Source organism: Macaca nemestrina, chromosome X (assembly GCF_043159975.1).
Source record: "Macaca nemestrina isolate mMacNem1 chromosome X, mMacNem.hap1, whole genome shotgun sequence".
Lineage (NCBI taxonomy): Eukaryota > Metazoa > Chordata > Mammalia > Primates > Cercopithecidae > Macaca > Macaca nemestrina.
This window is the reverse complement of record NC_092145.1, coordinates 151,962,389-151,980,649: the sequence shown is the minus strand read 5'-3', so window position 1 is coordinate 151,980,649 and position 18,261 is coordinate 151,962,389.

The window sequence follows — 18,261 nt, the reverse complement described above, 5'->3', positions numbered from 1 at the left end:
AACTGGTCAAAGCAAATTCCACAAATCCTTTAAAAGCTGCTCTACATCCATTTTTCCTTTTTAAAGTCATTCACTGCCTTTTTTTTTTTTTTTCTAGTTTCTGACTCATGACATTGATTGCAAGGTCAGGACTAGGTGAGAAGAATGCTTGGTCTCTGGCACAAAGTCTAAAGGGTGCCAAATACTCCATCACCAAGAAAATTAATATTACAGTGCAATGCAATATCATAAAAAAGAAAATGAATGCGCCAGAATTTAAAATAAGGACAGGATCCACTTCCACTAGCCAGACCCAGTCCCCCACCTTCCCCTAATCCTGCCCTCTGATAAAGGTTATTTACAAAAACAGGCAGCTGGGCCAGTCACGGTGGCTCATGCCTGTAATCCCAGCACTTTGGGAGGCCGAGGCAGGCGGATCACTTGAAGTCAGAAGTTCGAGACCAGCCTGGCCAACCTGGTGAAACCCTGTCTCTACTAAAAACACAAAAATTAGCTGGATGTGGTGGCAGGCGCCTGTAATCCCAGGTACTCAGGAGGCTGAAGCAGGAGAATCACTTGAACCTGGGAAGCAGAGGTTGCAGTGAGCTGAGATCGTGCCATTGGAATCCAGCCTGGACAACAGAGCGAGACTCCGTCTCAAACAAACAAACAAACAAGACCAGCCAGCTGGTCCGTGGGCTATCATTTTCCAACTTCATCTTTTAAAATATTGCATGCCAATGTCACATATCTTGATTACCGAGGTTTTTTGATGTCCCCTTAAATTTTGTGCCTCAGGCAATTGATCACTCACCTCACCTTTGTCCTAGTCCTGATGCTACTTTAATTTTCTTTTTTCTTTTTTCCTTTCCCTGATGAACTTACTTAAAAAAGAAAATGATTTTGGAAGCCTAGGGAGGGCGGTAGAAGGGAAGTGAGAAAATCATGTGATCCACAGACTGGGTCCTAAGCCCATGTGTAATCAAGGTATTTGATGCAAACATTTGGACGGACTCACCTCCTCTACCAGAACTCAGAATTTCCAGCAGCACGATGCCCAGCAGGCGCACAGAATCAAAATGCTAGAAGGTGTATTTTTTCATGATCTTAGGGGTAAGATAAGGAGAGTGCTAGTAAAATTTGCTGATGCAAATTTATTTCACTAATAAAGATTATGGAGGAACATGAAAAACAGCATTATCTAATGCGGTTCTGTGATGGAGCCAGTGGCGTAATTTAACTCAGGAATAATTTAAGGGCTAAAACCCAGAGGTATTCAGGAAAAAATGTGAATGATAAATAACCCTAAGAGCTATTGTTTGTGGCATCTAAAAAAGTTGAATTCCTAGAAGTAGAGTAGTAGAATGTTGACCAAGAGTGTTGGTGGCAGGGAGGGTTGGGGAGATGTTGATCCCAGGATACAAAATGTCAGTTAGACAGGAGGCATAAGTTCAAGGGAGGTATTGTACAACATGGTGACTATAGTTCAAACAATATATTGCATACTTGAAAATTGCTAAGAGAGCAGATTTTGTGTTCTCGTCACAAAAGAATGGTAAGTATGCAAGGTGATGCATATAATAATTAGCTTGATTTACCATTCCACGATGCATACGTATTTCCAAACATCACCTTTTTGCACCACAAATAGATGTAATTTTTATATACTGATTAAAAAAGGAATTAACTTAAGAAAAGAAGCCGTTGGTCTGGCCAGATGCAAAATGTGTACAAGATATTGGAATATATATATAAAAGGCTATGGGAAAATTCAAAGAGATACGATAGCTGTATACCTAGTGCTTGACTGAACCCCCTCCTCACATACTAACTCTCCTGGCAGAGCAGGAGAAACTATCCCCGTAGAGAGTTTCTCTCATCAAGCTCTTGGGTACATGTGATGAAGGAGCCCCAGATCAGGGTAAGAAGTGTCCAAAACCCACTCATAGCTCTAATAAGAGATTCGCTTAGGTGGATAAAGCTCAAAAGCACAGAGCTTCTTGAGACAAGTGCAGATGAAACATGTCAGCACTTGAGTCTTTCTACTCAGAGAGGAGCAGGAGCACTGCAGATTATTTTGGCGAATGTGGAATGCAGGAAAAGAGTAAGGAACAATGGGAAGCTGGGGTCTCCTATCTTCCTTCGTCATGAGAGACAAGGGCTCGATGAGGAAAAACAAGCAGATGGCACTGGACAAGAGAGAATGGGAAATGCTTCCAACTCCAGGCACAGTGGATAGGAGTTGTTGGCATCTGGCGGTGAGTGAGTGCTTGGGATTTTGAAGCAAGGGGCCATCCAGAGTCCACGGCGAAGCACAGGCAGACAGCAGCACATGGGCAGGGTGCTCGGAGCTCCGCAGCTGCCGGGAAGTTGTGAAGCTGTGCTGAGCGTGGCTCATGTCTCTGCTCACGTGGCTACTGGGAAGGGGCAGGAACGGGAAAGCGACCCTATGTGTCTGTTTGTGTCGGACATTTTCTGTTTGCATCTGGCAAACAGAGACTCTCTCTGTGTCTCTGTCTCTTAAAAAATAAAAAATAAATTACTTTTATTAATTAAATTAATTACTAATTGCATCTGGCTCCCCTTTCTACCTTTCTTACCCTACTTATGCTCCAGGAGTCTGACCTCGATGGTTGCATCCACAGCTTCCTGTGCCTTTGGCTTGTACTTCTTCAGATGGCAGAGGGAAGGAGCACCAGGAGACCTCAGCTTGGCTTGAGCAGGGATGTTTGGGGACAGGGCAGCCCCAGAAGCAGTCATGACAAAGCCTCACTCCTCACCTTCGTAATCTGCAGCCCCAGGCCAGAGACAGGGAGTACCTCTGAGTCCTCACGATGTTGACAGCACCATCCACACGGCCCTGGGATTTGCCGAAATGTCCAGGCCATGCATGACGTCCCACCAATATCCCCAGCCCAGTGCTGAAGCTTCTGCCTTCTGTGCCTGTATTTCACATGTACTGCCTTCTGTGCCGGTACAATTAAGCCCAGTTTTCAGACAAGGGCTCCGTGCTAAAGAATAGCTCTGTTTGATGAGCCACGGGCCATCTTCCTCCATATGAGGTTTTGGTTTAATTTTTAATTTTAATTTTAATTTATTTTTATTTTTTTAGAAACACAGAGAGAGAGAGGGATAAGCAGACTGTTTTTCTTATTATGATAAGATACATATAAAATATGCCATTTTAACCATTTTAATTGTACAATTCAGTGGCTTCATATTGTCACAATTGTGCAGTCATCAGCACTATATATTTCCATAACATTTTCATCACCCCAATCTTCAATCTCTTTTTATTAAGACTTTTTTTGGTGAAATATCAGGAACATTAAAAACTTGCCACCGTAACCATTTTTAAGTGTACAGTTCGGTGTCATTAAGTACATTCCCACTGTTGCACAGCCATCACCACCACTCATCCCCACAACTTGTTTGTTATCCTAAGCTAAAACTGCACACACTGTATAATCACTCCCGGTCCCTTCCCCTCAGGCCCTGGCAACCAGGATTCCACTTTCTGCTTTTATGAATTCAACTACCCTAAGAACTTCATAAAAGTGGAATCATAAGGTATTGTCCTTTTATGTCTGGCTTATTTCACTTAGCACAATGTCCTCAGGGTTCATCCATGTACCATATGGCAGAACATTCCTGTTTAAGGCTGAATAAGAGGTCATTGCATGTACATGCACATTTGTTTATCCATTCATCTGCTGACCGACATTTGAGTTATTTCCGCCTTTTGGCTATCGTGAATAATGCTACTATGAACACTGACATACAAGTACCTGAGTCCCAGTTTTCAATTATTTGAGGTATATACCTGCAAGTAGGATCATGGGATTGTATGGCAATTTTATGTTTAGCCTTTTTAGCATCTCCATATAAGCTTCACCCTTTTTTTTCAATAATACAAAAGGTTGAAATCCTTGACCTATATTTCCATTATTATGTAATTTTAACAGATACCAAACCTATAAGGATTTCCAGTGGAACCTTTTAAAGAGTTTTTAAAAATATATACAGCCCCTGGGGGAGAACGGAATTAGAGTCAAATTCTCGGTTCCTGACTGATGAATACTCATTCCTTACGCCATTGTTGATAAGTCAGTAAAACAATAGATGTGTCTTTATTCTTGTGAAATTGAAGTTTCGGAGACATCTTGTTCAACCTTCCTTCTTCTGGCGAAGTAGTCAGTTTTATACTACTATTTTGGGGGATATAATTGTGTGAAAAACTTCTTCTCTTGAGCATGAAAGCCCTGCCACACCCACACAGGAAGATGAGATGGGAGACAGACAAAACCTGTATCATTCCTCCATTCTTTTGGCCCACACCTGCACTAAAATAACCTCCGTCAGATCCTCACCCGGAGCAGCTCTCTTTCTTTTTCCCCACGAAGCCTAATAAAGCATCCTGGATAACTGTGTACTTCCTGCCTCACAAATAAGAAGGGAATTATTTATCATCTGGCTAGACAGGTGCAGAATCTTAGAAGCCCTGATTCCTATTGAAAGCCGGGGCCAGAGCACAACGTCAGCCGTGCCTCCCTGTCTGGGACCCGCACCAATGGTGAGGTGAGTGATGCAGGGAGTACACAGCCTGTCTGGTTCTTTCTCAAGACTGACATGTCAACTCCATGAAACTCGGCATTGCTCTCATAAACATCATCTCCTAAGCTCGTCTTGGCATCAGATCTGCATGATGGCAGGAGTGTTGAGGAGGCTGGCACACCCATACGAATTTGGAGCCGGGAGAGACCCGTTGGGGGCACTGGGTTATGCCTTAGATTGTAGGGCTTTGCTAACACCTGGGATATTGAGTCTGGAACTCCCATGGGACACAGCTGCCCTGGTCCCTGCTTGGAATCAGATGCATCCAAAGAGAATAAAGAAATGTCAGCTCCTTTCACTAAAATAGTCAAATTCACTGCATACAAACTGAATGCGGTTATAATGCTGGACAACAATGTTTTCTTCCTTTTCTCCCCCTAATTTCAGGGGGAAAAATTGCTTGGAGATTTAGAAAGATGTTTTTCGGGAATCTTTTGCCTTCGGAGGTGGAGGATTACTTTGTACCAGTTACACAGGAAACTGCCCTTAGACACACAGCACAATGGTTCTCAGATTTTAGACGGCCCCAAATCCCCTTCTGTGCGCCGGCTTAAAATGCAGATTCCTGGGCTCCACCTCCGGAAGATTCTGATCCTTTAGGTTGGAGCACAGCCTAGGAATCTGTGTGTGTTGCCCACTCCAGGGCATTCTGATGGAGGTGGTGTCATTGGTCTACTATTGCTGCTATAACAAATTGCTATAAACCCAACGGCCTCCAACATCATGAATTTATTATCTCACAGTTTGGGAGGTCAGAAGTCTGATAAAAGCCTTGCTGCCCTAAGATCAAGGTGTCAGTAGGGCTGTTTTCCTTCTAGAGGGGAGAATCTGCTCTCAAGCCACCTGCATTCCTTGTCCCACGGTCCCTTCATCTGTCTTCAAAGCAGGCAGCTTTATCTCTCAGACCCCGCTTTCTTCCCCGTACCTGTTTCCTTCTCTCTAACCTCAGTTGGGCAGGTTCTCTGATGTTAAGAATACTTTAAGATAACATCAGGCCCTCTAGATGATTCCAAATACTCTCATCCCAGGGTCTCTAATCTTACTTACATCTGCAAAAATCCCTTTTGTGGTCTAAAGCAACATATTCACAGGTTCTGGGCTGTGGGCATCTTTCCAGGGCAAAGGATTGGGCATTATTCTGTCTACCACAGGGAATCTGCAGGCCAGATTTAGAAAAACCTGCAAGCGACAGCGTGTATTCCATGTTTCTGGCCGCCCACAATATCCATAAACCGGTGGTTCTCCACTGGGGAAGAGGGGTAATCTTTTAGCCCCAGGAATATTTGGCTATGTCTGGAGGTATTTTGGGGTTGTTACAGCTGGGAAATAAGGGTGCTCCTGGCATAGAGTGAGTAGAGGCCAGGATTGCTGCTCAACAGCCCACACAGCAGGGTGGCCCCCGCCATAAAAAAGAATTATCTGACCCGAATATCAATAGTGCTCAATTTGGAAAACTCTGCCATTAGCAGAGATGAGGAATTAAGGACATGCTAATAAGCAAATTCATTCTTTTATGTCCATCAATAGCTTTGCTCTGTCTAACCTGACATTACATTGACAGATTTCCCTTTAAGTCAATCAGATCTATATTTACCATCTTAAAACTACAGGTTTACTTGGAGCTTTCTCATCTACACTACTCCCTTCAAATTCCATTCCTTTCATAAGTTTTGAAACACTTTAAATACCATGTCAGATCAGTGCATTCGTTTGCTAGGGCTGCCTTTGGGGGACTTAACAGAAATTGTTCTCTTGCCGTCCTGGAGGCTGGAAGTCCGAGATCCAGGTGTGGGCACGGCTGGTTCCTCCTGAGACCTCTCTCCTTGGCTTGGAGATGCCCTCTTTCCCTGTATTCTCAAGTGGTCGTCCTGTGTTTGTCTACGTCCTAATCTCCTCTTCTTATAAGGACACCAGTCCTGTTGGATCAGGGCTCACCCAAATGACTTTATTTTACCTTAATCATTTCTTTAAAAGCTCTGTCTCCAAATGCAGTCACATACTGAGGTCCTCCTGGGGGTTAGGACTCCAACATCTGAATTTAGAGGACCACAATTCAGCCCATAACAATACATGTAAATACCTTCTCTTTAAAAAACAGAATTGGTAATAATTAAGACAATGATTATAAAAGACATCCGAAAATCTTAAGATACTAAATCAACATATAGAACTAAGCTGAGCATTTTTTTTTCTTAATAGTTTTGAAGAGAACAGTATACCTCTTATCTGTGAAACTATGATACACATTCACAAACAAGCCGGGCTTCTTGATCACAAGGCACGAAAATTGAATCAATTTGCTAATTTTAAAGCCAGGCTAATAATTTATACTCTTAACTTTTGATTTACTTGTTTCTTTGTTTGTTTTTGCTATAAAAGCACACAAGAAGACTCAATTTTAGATACGGTGACCCATTTGTCACCGTATCCAAAATTATCTGATATCGAATTAAGAACATCACCCAGAACTCAAAAGCACCCAGGGGAGATGAGTTTGCAATGACGTGGAGAAGGCAGTCTTGCACTCCATTTTACAATCTCCTTTAACTCCCCGGCATTATCTTTGGCATCTCGATGAAATTTCATTGTGTGTTGTAGGGCAATCCCAGATATAAAAGAGCACCCAATATGGATTTTTGTGTTTTATTATTTTATTGATTGATTTTTTTTTTTTTTTGAGACAGGGTTTCTCTCTGTTTCCCAGGCTACAGCGCAGTGGCATGATCAAAACTTACTGCAGCCTCGAACTCCTGTGCTCAAGTGATCCTCTCAACTCAGCCTCCTGAGTAGCTGGAATCACAGACTTGCCCCACCACACCTGGCTAATTTTTGAATTTTTTATTTGTAGAGACGGAGTGTCATTATGTTTCCCAGGCTGGTCTTGAACTCCTGGGCTCAAGCAATCCTCCTGCCTCAGCCTCCTGAGTAGCTGGGACTACAGATATGCACCAACATGCCCAGCTAATTTTTTGTAGAGACAGGGTCTTACTATGTGGCCAGGGCTGGTCTCAAATTCTTGGCCTCAAGCAATCCTCCTGCCTCTCAAAGTGCTGGGAATACAGGTGTGAGTCACCTCGCCCAGGCAATGTGGATTTTTCAAGCCCTTTCCTAAAGATAAGGAAGGAGAGAGAAAAAATACACCCAGTGTTGCTTTTGACCAGGGAAAAGTAAAATGCCTGCTTCTTACCTTGATGAACAAGCCACAGTCAGGACCCCCCTTGTGGGCACCATGATCTGAGATGTCAGTGACTATGAGTTTCCATGGGAACACATCCCGCATGAATGTAGGCAAATCCTTTCTGCCTGCACGTGGGGACAGCGGATGGCAGTACCATGGTCATGCCAGGCACAAACTGTTGCACCGGCCTCTGCAGCAGAGTGTCCCACAGCCAGGCCGCATTTCAGCTAGGGAATGCTCACCTGTTCCTGTTTACTTCCACAAACAGGACCTAGTAGGAGATACCTGGAGGCTCAGTTGGATTTGTTTTGCTTTAACAAAACTCAGTGGCGGAGGCCAGCGCAGGTGAAGTGTACTACGGCTCCACTCTGTGGCACCCACGTCACCTTGGCTTGGAGAGGCGTCTCTGTGGTAGACAATCCCATCTGCAAGCTCCATGGCATTCGTACTGAGGTCTCCTCTCCATCTAGAAAGGACTCAGACTCATTTCCCCTTAGTTTATATTTTACGTATTTTTCACAGTCAGATTCATTTTTAAAGGTCTTTGGTTGGACATCTGCCATTTGTGTTTGCGACTGTCACTTGGAGTGCACTGCTTGGGGAATCGGACTGGTAATATGCCCAACAGCTCCACAAGCTTGGGTGACTTTCAGACATCCCTTTCCTAATTGCAGTTTGCTTATGTCTAATGTGTGAGCAACACTTGGCCTTACATTCCAGGCAAAGCTGTTTCTTTGCTTATTTTTTATTTTTATTTTTTTGCTTTGATCTGACCATGATGGGTTATATGTAAGCATGCAGCTGTAGTAGGTCTGGGTGTTTCTAATACAATGTTAAATAATCCAAAGTCCCTGACTTCTTGAAGCAGCATCTGAGCAGGATGCAAATAGGCACACATTACGCAGTGGTTAGAGAACTAACCAGTGACGGGTATGTTGGCTGTGTCACGTACAGGGCTCATCTCACCCTCTGAAGGGCCTACCAATTGTCATTTACAATTGAGGAGATGGAGGCTCATGAGAATTCATGAAACATGCTCCAAATCACATCCAGACAAAGTAACAGCAGAACTGGAAGACAGCCCAGTTCAGCTGACCACATATGGCACGTGAAGGCTATGAGAGCTGCTCCACCGAGGAGAGAATGCACAGAAATTAGCACAGTTGCTCTTCTGTTGTTTAGATCCATCAGTTGCCATCCTGCTTCTCTGCCCATAAGCTCCTCCTTCCCTCTTTTCTCCATCTCATGAGAACTAGATCACAGACTTTGGCTGATTGGCATTTTGTGGCTTCTCACTGTGTGGTGAGCACAGGCACAAATGATGCAAACCTCTCATCTAGAAGACACATTTCATGGCACAGCTGACCTGCTGGGAGACCCAGCTCTGTTTGAGACCAAGCAGCTCCCTTCAACAGCCATTGAGCTCCATCCTGTTTACATTTACTGTATGGTGCTCGAGTTGGTGTATAATCCTCCTAATAGCCAAACTGCAGGGTTTCTTCTCAACCCTGCAATTATATCTTATGGCTTCAAAAGGCAGCCCTTTTAGTTCAGCCTTTGGTGTTTTAGGGAACTGAGTACCTTTCTCTATCAGTCAGTCTCTTTTGCAAGGCACAGTCTCTTTCGTAAACTTGTTTGTTGTTGTTGTTGTTGTTGTTGTTGTTTTATTCCTTTTGGGGAGAACCGGATCTTGCTTGTTGCCCAGGCTAGTTTCAAATTCCTGAGTTGAAGCAATCCTCCCACCTTTGTCTGCCTAAGTGCTGGGATTACGGGCAGGAGCCACCACACCCGGCCAGTCTCTTTTTTATAGCCAATGCTGGCAATGACATGTAATAGTTATTAATGCCCCAAATTGCATCTTACTTTATTTTTGTCCAGTAAGCTTCATTACAGCTGATTATCTCAAATTACCCAGGTTCGCTTAGCACTCATATGAAAACACCTCCACCTCCTCCTTAACAAAAACAAACCAACCAAAAAAACTTGAAGATGTAATTTTCTTCTGATTTTGTCCAAAAGTACAGGCTATGCTTTTATGCATTGTTTCCTAGTTTTCTAGTGTACAATTAGAAAGATGTTTAATCTGAAGGAATGTGGGCTTGCCCTAGCTTTGAATTTGGTCTCTCATTTGGCAACTCTGAGCCGCGTCTCGCTGAGCCTGCAACGGCCTGCAGTTGAAATTCTTCCACGTGCCCACAGAGAGGGAAGCACATGGATGTTTTCTGCAGCACTGCTTGGTGTAGAAAACAACAAGTCAAATCAACAAATACCTAATATGCAGCAATAGGGAAATGGATCGATGCTCATACATTCACAAAATGAAATCCCCATGGCAATTAAAACAAACACACTGGAGTTGTTCGTCTAGACATGGGTCAACTTGGAAACACCATGTGGAATGTAAAAAACAGAAGCTGAAAAGTCTTCGGTAAAATAAATTCTTTATGTGAATTTTTAAAAATTTAGAAAAGGTTTTATATAGTAGAGGCCTAAGAAAGATCATGTAAACAGCATTGACCGGCTCTGGGAGAAAGGGAAGGAATGGCGGCTGGAGAACCACCTCTGGGCTACGGTGTTTCTTTTAAAATGTTCTAGTGCAACTACGACAAAATGTAAAATTGTGTTAAAGCTTTTCGTGGAGTACCTGTATAAATTAGATTGTGTACTATTCAAGGAGTTATTAGTAATAATAATTTGAAGGGGAGAAGAATTTAGGGGACATAGGGAACATCACTGTTCCTTACTGTTTGGAAACTTTGCTAAAAAATCATCGTAATGTCAACGGGATTGCCAAAGGAGTAGTATAACTCTTCAAAATTAATAATGTTCTCATATTATTAAGGATTTCTTGGTTCTTCTGAAGAATTGTGACCTCAGGTTCTACTCAAGTAATCTTATGTTCATCTTCAAAAAGTAATGAGTACTCTATTGACCAGAGAAAGCATTTCTTAGTGTTTTACCTGAGACCCTGTTACTAACAACAGTAGTTCTGTATTATCCATTATTCAAAGGAACATAGAAATTTCTTTACAGCATATATATTGCAGTCTCTGAAAAAAAGGGAAAACACTAGAAAAACATTGCAAAAGCAGACTGGATTAGTCTAGGAATTTGCTTACTGGTGTTTAATTAATATTATGCACTACACTGGTGAGCATAAGTGAGCTACTATTATCACAGATGGTAAGAAAATTTTTCTTTTCCTCTTCCTCAAATGACCTTGTAACTGTAAATACAGAAATATTGAGTTTCAAAATTGGTAAATCAAAATTGGAGTCTGTAACAACAATGGGAAATAAGGACCATCAATAGTTACTATTTATTTTTCCCAAACATATCATTAGCAGAAGCAACATTTCTAATAACAAGAGATTTCTATTTACAGCCACTGGGATAATATATGAAAATATTTGCTACTAATTCTATAATTGTTTATTTAACTTTTGCAGAGTGCCTCTACTGATCTCATTTTGGGGATGGTTGTTGATCATTATGCTCACTTACTCACACTAAATGATGGGGAAAGTCTGTCATAAAGCATTTTATATTTGTGGCTTCTACCCTTCTTTTGCTCTGTCTTCAGGCTATTCCTTTGGCCCCATAAATACTGGATGATACAGTACTTGCTGGGTGCAGAATCATTCTCCTCCAAATATTTGTTCACAAATAGAAAGAAAGAAGGGAAAACAGACTGGTTCCTTAGCAAATATTAAGAGCAAATGCCTTCACATTGACAATATTCATCCAGATGAGAATGGCCATTAACCTCACTGTCCAGAGATCCAGAGGATCAGAGGAAAAAAACCCATGGGAACTTAGGCAGATGAATACGTGAAACTATATTATTTAAAATTGCCCTTAGTAGTTTTCTTTCGTCTAAACAGCTGCTCCCCACTGAGAATTCCCATTGTTCTATTGGGTAATAGATACTGAAAGAGATTCACTCTTGCTTAATCCTATAACAAGCTAGCTACTCCTTGAGATATAGAGGGTTTACCCAAGTGAACCAAGTTAACTCTTTCAAAACGACAACTGCCACTTCTGAGTGTGCGCCCCAAAGTTCTTTCACCTCATAACAGGTGATTCTCTGAGGTGTTTATGCACATAAATATTTGATTAAAAAGTTGCCTTATTTCATTTCTTAGGAAATCCTCAAATTTTTCACTTATTGGTTTAATACCATGATATTTAAATTCAGGTCAATGTCACAGAGCTCATAATAACCCTAAACTTTGGCACATAGGATAGAAAATTTTGGTAGATGAAAGTTCCACTGTGGTTTCCTAGTTTGCAATTGAAGCATTTCTTCTTCATACACATCCAGAAAGCAGTATTTTCGGGAGCAGAAAATACCCCATCTTCCCAACCTGCATGTAAAACCAAATGCAGAGATTGCTGCTGATCATCTTCCCTTTATTCACTCATTCATTTGCCATGCACGTGTTTGAGCTCCTACCACAGGGCTGTACCCGTAGTAGATGCTGGGGACTGTGCAGTGAACAGAATCAGAGCTGCTGTCATCAAAAGCACAGATATCCATGGGGAAAACAAGTACATGGCACGAGGAAAGAGAGACAGAGCACTGAGCAACAGTGACATTTTACACAGGTTGAGCAGGAAACGCAGAGACTGAAAGGAGCACAACGCCATGGGGAGAATGCTTCTACAGAGCGCAAGGCACTGGCACTGGCCCTGGGACCAGAGAGGGCTTCAGGTGCTTCAGGATGAACAAGAGGCCAATATGGGTGAGATGGGGATGGGTAGCAAGGGGGGGGACTTGCTAGAGCAAAGAGCCCAGCAGCAGCAGGAGCCAGCCACAGACACCCTAGCAGGCATCATAAGAACATTCCCGAGTGCATCGAATGAGGTGGGAAGCTGTTAGAGCATTTTGAGGACAGGGTGGCTGTGAACTAACTTATATTCTGTAAGAATCACCTGCATCAAAAAGAGAAAAGAAAAAGTTTACAGGGAAGAAACCTGGCAGGCACCACCTGAACCAAGCGATCAAGGTCAACATCACCAGGGCGAAGCCACGTGGCTATCGTGTACCCTCGAATACGGTGAGGAGAAGGGCACCTCTCCTCGGTCATGTCCTTCCCCAAATCCCAAAACCCCAGTCTAATTGTGACAAAACATCAGACAGAATCAAATTGAGAGACTTTCTATAAAACACCAGACAAGGACTCCTTAACACTGTCAAGGTCATGAAAGACAAGGAAAGTACAATAAATTGTGACAGATCAGAGGGGACTAGAGGATATGATGATGACCAAATGCAGTGTGGGATCTGGATTTGATGCTGGAACAGAGAGAGGTGATTAGTGGAAAAACTTGGAAAATCCAAATACAGTCTCTAATATCGTTAACAGTATTGTAACAATGTTAAATTCTTTGTTTTGACAGATGTACTGTATCTTAGTCTGTTTGTGCTGCAGTAACAGAATACCACAGCTTGAGTAATTTATAAAGAACAGAAGTTTGTTTCTCATAGTTCTGGAGGCTGAAAAGTCAGTGTCTGGTGAGGTCTGATCTCTGTTTCCAAGATGATGCCTTGAAAACTGTGTCACCCAAATTCCTGGTTTTTTGTTTCATAAATGATAAGTTGAACTGCTTCCCTATTGATCAATGGAACAAAATGCTTGTGAACCAAACTTTGTGTAAGCTTCTCCTTTTCCCATGGGTACCTGAACTTCGACCCCACCCTCAGCTTGCGCCAACAGACCACCCCTCCTAAGAACAGGCTGGGCTAAGGGTAAGACATTCTCTGACTGTCCTATAGCATCATCCTGCATCTGACTCCCCAACACCTGGCTCTTAGTCTTGTTTACTTCTTATAGTAAAACCCTTTTTGCCTAACTCTTGAGACATGTGCCCATAAGCAATCTCCCTACTGCAAATACTTCCCTTCCCCTAATTGCAATCCTCCCTCCCTTGCAATTACCTGTAAAATAAAGTCTCTCCTTGCTAAGCCCTTTGTTTTCTACTTGACAGTATCCTTTAAGAACAATAAGACTTGAACCTCTTTCTGCAACTTCCCTTTGAATTCATGCCTCAATTTGGAGAGTGGAATGGTACCCTACAGAAAGGACAGATGATGGATCTTTATAAGGCATTGTGATGTGCTCTCCCCAGCAGTAAGTTTCCATTCAAATTAGACTCCTGAAAGCCTTGGGAAATAGCCGGGAGAAGGACTACATACAAAAAATAAAGTTTACGAACCAAAGAAAAGTCTAAGTGAAATAATGCAACTCTTTTGTTTCTGTCATATTTAACAGTTCAAAAAAGACCCCCTTAAAACGTTAATGTGAATTATGTACTCTCAGATTTAATTTGAGTTATAGTCTGCCAATAAGAGAATCACATGGACACTGTGACTTGGAGCTTTCCAGCCTGCTAAACTATTTATGTAAATGTCTCTCTACAGGACTCAAGAATGCTATGCTAAGGCTAGAATGAAAAGGAAAAAAATTCTCATTGACTATACTAAATCCCTGTGAACTTTGCCTTTGGGGGTAGATTTGGTTTATTCAGTTGATTATTTCCTTGAGCCAAAAGAGCTTTGCCAGAGTCTGCAACCCCTGTTTTTATTTTAGCGGTAATAATGTCCAGATTGAGCCCTTGGGCAAGAAGCACTTCCCCTTTGTGGCCTGTGGTTTACTATGCAAATGGGTTGTAAGTGGACAGATGTAGCTGATAGGGCAAAATCTCAGAATCACCAAGAATCTTGGAAAGGAATGCTGTTGTAAGGAAATACAATGGGCAGCGTGAAATACGTACATATGTGTGTGGGTGTGTACACACTTTATACATATATATATACACACACACACATATACATATGCAGATGCATATACATATACATATACATATTCCATGGCAGACTCCCAGCTCAGTAGCCCTGGTTATTCAACATTCTGTCTACCAAGACCAAGTCTGGTCTTGTCCTCGGTAAACAAGGGGGCATCTGTGAGTCTTATCTAAGTCATATAGGGAAAGGTAGCTGTTTGCAGTAAGCTATTTCCAGAACTCCAAGAGTGGGAGGATCTCTTTACTATCACTGTTTCCAAGGATACTAGGGCTTGGGTAAAGTTTGACAAAGTCAGTGGCAATGAAATAAAAGTCAAAAGTATGTAATCAAATGATAAGATGGGACCTTTAGAGGTGACAGATGAGTATCTAAGCAACCAGGAAAGCCTGCTCTTAATTGACTCCCAGAAAAACACACAAAGGACAGAAAAGCCATTTTGCAATTTCTCAAAGTCAAATAATTGCTGTCATCTCATGCCCCAAGACTGAGAAATCCTGTCTGTAGCTGGAAATTATACTAACTGAAAAGTGACAAAATGCCAATGCCAACCTGGCATTTGGAGCCTCCAAGACACTAAAATGTGTAAGAATATCAAATACTCGACCCCATAAGTCTTCTGACCTTTCTTGGAGATGAAATTTGAGGGGGCTGACCACAAAGATGAAAGCTGTCCTTGTTTCCCATCGTAGTAGACTCATTTTATTTTACTCTCGATTAAAAAATATATTGTACAGTTCTTCTTTAAAAGGTCAATGCTTCTGGGAGAGACTTCAAGATGGGAGCTGATCAGAAATTAGCAGGACCCAGCAACCTCACTTCTAGGTTCCATTCAAAGGAAAAGAAATTTTGTGTCAAAAACACCAGCCAGACTCACATGTTCATCACAGCACTATTCACAATACCAAAGTCATAGAATCAACCTAAGTGCCCATCAATGATGGCTGGATAAAGAATGTGTGGTACATATACACCATGGAATGCTATGCAGCCACAAAAAAGAATGAAATCATGTCTTTGCAGCAACATGGATAGAGTTGGAGTCTATTATCCTACATGAAATAACTCAGAAAGTCAAATACTGCATGTTCTCACTTATAAGTAGGAGTTAAACAATGGGTGCGCATGGACATAAAGATGGAAACAATAGATACTGGGAACTCCAAAAGGGAGAAGGGTGGAAAGGGGGTGAGGGTTTTTACAATTATCTATTGGGTATCCTTGATGAACATAGATGCAAAAATCCTCAACAAATTACTAGCACACCAAATCCAGCAGCACATGAAAAAGCTAATCCAACATGATCAAGTAGTTTTATTCCTGTGATGCAAGGTTGGCTCAACATCTGCAAATCAATAAATGTGATTCATCATATAAACTGAACTACAAATGAAAACCACATGATCATCTCAATAGATGCAGAAAGGCTTTCAATAAAATTCAACATCCCTTCATGTTAAAAATCTTCAAGCATTGAAGGAACATACCTCAAAGTAATAAAAGCCATCTATGACAAACCTACAGCCAACATCATACTGAACAGACAAAAGGTGGAAGCACTCCCTTTGAGAACCAGAAAAAGACAAGGATGCCGTTTCTCACCACTCCTATTCACCATAGTACTGAAAGTCCTGGCCAGAGCAATTGGGCAAGAGGAAGAAATAAAAGGCATGTAGATAGGAAGTCAAAATACGTGTTTACAGATTATATGATACTAGACCTAGAAAACTCCATGGTCTCTGCCCAAAAGCTCCTAGATCTGATGAACAGTTTCAGCAAAGCTTCAAGATACAAAATCAATGTACAAAAATAAGTAGCATTTCTATACATCAACAATATCCAATCTGACAGCCAAATCAAGGATGCAATCCCATTCACGATAGCCACAAAAGGAATAAAATACCTAGGAATATAGCTAACTAGGGAGGTGGAAGATCTCTACAACAAGAATTACAAAACACTGCTCAAAGAAATCAGAGATGACATAAACAAATGGAAAAGCATTCCATGCATATGGATAGGAGGAATCAGTATTGTTAAAATGGCCATGCTGTCCAAAGCAATTTACAGATTCAGTACTATTCCTATGAAACTACCAGTAACATTCTTCACAGAAATAGAAAAAATTATTTTAAAATTCATATGGAACCAAAAGAGAGCCCAAATAGCCAAGGCAATTCTAATCAAAAAGAACAAAGCTGGAGGCATCATGCTACCTGACTTCAAACTACCCTACAAGGCTGCAGTAACCAAAACAGCATGGTACTAGCTCAAAAATAGACATAGAGACCAGTGAAACAGAATAGAGAGCCCACAAATAATGCCACAGAGGCTTGCACCCTCTGAAGCAATGGCTCATGCTGTACCTTGGCCCCTTTTAGCCACAGCTGGAGATGGAGCAGCTGGGATACAGGGTATCAAGTCCCAAGGCTGCACAGAGCAGTGGGGGCCCTGGGCCTGGCCCAGGAGCCATTATTCCTTGCTAGGCCTCCAAGCCTGTGATGGCAGAGGCTACTGTGAAGACCTCTGTCATGCCCTGGAGACATTTTCCCCATTGTCTTGGCTATTAACATTTGGCTCCTTGTTACTTATGCAAATTTCTGCAGCCAGCTAGAATTTCTCCCTGGAAAATAGGTTTTTATTTTCTACCTCATGGCTGGCTGCAAATTTTCAAACCTTTACGCTCTGCTTCCTTTTTAAACATGAGTTCCAATTTCAGATCATCTCTCTCAAGGTCAAAGTTCCACAGATCTCCAGGGCAGTGGCAAAATGCCGCCAGTCTCTTTGCTAAAGCATAGTAAGAGTGACCTTTGCTCCAGTTCTCAACAAGTTTCTCATCTATGTCCAAGACTACCTCAACTTGGACTTCATTGTCCATATCACTATCAATATTTTGGCCAAAACCATTCAACAAGTCTCTAGGAAGCTCCAAACTTTCCCACATCTTCCTGTCTTCTTCTGAGCCCTGAAAACTTTTCCAACCTCTGCCCATTAAAGTTCCAAAGTCACTTCCACGTTTTCAAGTATCTTTATAGTAGTACCCTACTCTCTGCAGTACCAATTTGTTACCAGTAGAAGAGATCCAAGTTACCCAGGTTACCGGCAGTAATCCATACACATCCACAGCAACTTCAGTCCTTGCCTCCTCAGAAGAATTCGACTGAAAGGCATAAAGCAGAAAAGGAGACCAAGGTAAGTTTCAGAGCAGTAGTGGAAGTTTATTTAAAAGGCTTTAGAACAGGAAAGAGAGGAAAATTCACTTGAAAGAGACCCAAGCGGGCATCTGAAGGTCCAAGAGAGAACAGAGAGCAAAAGAAAACAGCAAAAAGGGGGCTTTAACCTGGAGCCTAGGCTCACCTCTTTCCCACAATTCTTCTCTTGGGGCAGCCCAATGCGCAGTGTCTTCCCTACCTTTTATAACTGTGCATACATGCAGTGTGTTTGGGGAGTTGGTATGCATGCCCATCTGAGGCTTTCTTCCCTCTTCCAGTGGAATATACCTGGAAGATCATACTTTGCCATTTTTGTCTCTCTCTCTCTTTTTTTTTTCTTTTGAGACAGAGTCTTGCTCTGTAGCCTAGGCTGAAGTGCAGTGGCACCATCTCGGCTCACTGGCACCATGCCCGGGGAATTTTTCGTAGTTTTAGTAGAGATGGAGCTTCACCGTGTTAGCCAGGATGGTCTC